The sequence below is a fragment of the Podarcis muralis genome, chromosome 18 (assembly GCF_964188315.1).
Source record: "Podarcis muralis chromosome 18, rPodMur119.hap1.1, whole genome shotgun sequence".
Lineage (NCBI taxonomy): Eukaryota > Metazoa > Chordata > Lepidosauria > Squamata > Lacertidae > Podarcis > Podarcis muralis.
The window spans coordinates 13,294,080-13,294,537 of record NC_135672.1 but is presented as its reverse complement, the minus strand read 5'-3'; the positions used below and the strand labels follow the sequence as shown (position 1 = coordinate 13,294,537).

General features: G+C 37.1%; 1 protein-coding gene across 2 annotated transcripts in view; it reads left to right on the top strand.

Annotated features, from left to right (window-relative positions):
• IFI30 (IFI30 lysosomal thiol reductase) overlaps window positions 1–54 on the top strand; it is a 9,725-nt gene extending 9,671 nt beyond the window's left edge. For both annotated transcript variants that reach the window (XM_077921971.1, XM_028713902.2), the window contains exon 7: window positions 1–54. This exon is cut by the window's left edge. The gene's annotated coding sequence lies outside the window, so the exon portion shown is untranslated.
• Window positions 55–458: the final 404 nt, after the last annotated feature.

The following is a 458-nucleotide window of genomic DNA, read 5'->3' as shown; positions in this document are numbered from 1 at the left end:
CTGCCAAGGTTGTCTTTTTACCTTCTCTCTCCCCCAAATGGAAATTGTGCCTTTTTTTTAAAAAAAAAAAGAACAACACTCCAAACGGATCAGTTTCTTTTCTGGCCGAAATGCTTCCCTTGTCGGTTTTTTTTGTGGTTTTTTTGTGGGTGGGGGTCAAATCCGTACCAAGATTGCAGATGCCCCCCTGGGGTTTTGGTTATTTCATTATTTCGCAAATTTTACACACGGTTGGGTTGCTTAAACAAGCTCAAAAGATGGATAAAGCAATAAAAGGACCAAGGAGAAAAATCGACATGGCGATAATAATAGTTAATAATGATTTTATCCAATCAGATATCATTATTGGCATAGAGAGAATGCAAAGATATATAGGTCAAATCTCAAAAGCGGCATCTGTTCGTAAAAGGAAATACTTTGAGATAGAACAATACAGACCTAGTTAAGAAGTGCGTTAA